The sequence below is a fragment of the Prionailurus viverrinus genome, chromosome B2, assembly GCF_022837055.1.
Source record: "Prionailurus viverrinus isolate Anna chromosome B2, UM_Priviv_1.0, whole genome shotgun sequence".
Lineage (NCBI taxonomy): Eukaryota > Metazoa > Chordata > Mammalia > Carnivora > Felidae > Prionailurus > Prionailurus viverrinus.
The window spans coordinates 60,527,427-60,528,328 of NC_062565.1; the positions used below are offsets into that span (position 1 = coordinate 60,527,427).

General features: G+C 37.7%; 1 pseudogene; it reads right to left on the reverse strand.

The window, feature by feature from the left end:
- Window positions 1-431: 431 nt before the first annotated feature.
- On the reverse strand, window positions 432-698 carry LOC125166565 (ATP synthase subunit f, mitochondrial-like; annotated as a pseudogene).
- Window positions 699-902: the final 204 nt, after the last annotated feature.

A 902-nucleotide genomic window follows, 5' to 3' on the forward strand; every position in this document is an offset into this window, starting at 1 on the left:
ATTTTTTTTTTTAATTTATACTGAGTAAATACGATGTTTACCAGATTTCCTCTTGGGGTAAGAAGTGACTTTGTTAACAGTGTGTCTTGATAAACTACTTTACTGAAACTAAATGTGAGGGTTTGTACTGACTAAAGACAAAAAAAAATTAAAACCCTTAAAATGCTTTGTTTAATATATATAAATAGAAATGTGGGTCTGGGATTAAGGAGAGGGTAGAGAGCATCGAGAGAGGGGCTAGAGAAGGATGAGACAATATGTCAAGGACCTGGAAATTGTGTTAGAGAAATGAGTTGGGGTCCTATTTTTTTCCCTGTGTACCAGTCATCTTTTTGTAAGTGTTAATTCTCAATTAGGATATGAAAGGATTCAAGGATGCCAAGCAAAGGTCAAGGTCACAAATGCAGAATGTGCCTTCGCACTGGCCCTCTTCAGTGGTATTTGTGTAGCTGCTCATGTTTGAGTTCTTTATAAGAATGACAGTAGTTGAAAAGCCCATAAGATGCCAGCACCATAGAAATCCCAGCAAGGCCCCCTTTCTTCACATTGACATACTTGTCATAATACCTCTAGTAACCTCTTTGAAATGCTCCAGCAATGGCTTTCGGGGAAAAATTCCACATCAGTATCCAGCTTGACAGCTCTCCTAGTTTGAAATCCAGGAGCTTCTTCTCATTCACTGGTACAGATGACATCATTGTGGAGTCCTGGGTGTCCACTATGCCCACCTGAGGAGAACTCCAGTTGGGGTACTTTTAAGAGAAAGAATGATCACTATATAATTGGTTATTAGCATTTCTGTGATGTATTCCAGAAAAGCATTCCATTAAAATGGAATACATGGATAATAATGGAATAATGTATTCTATTAAAAGTTTAGTAAAGTATACTAGTCACACGCA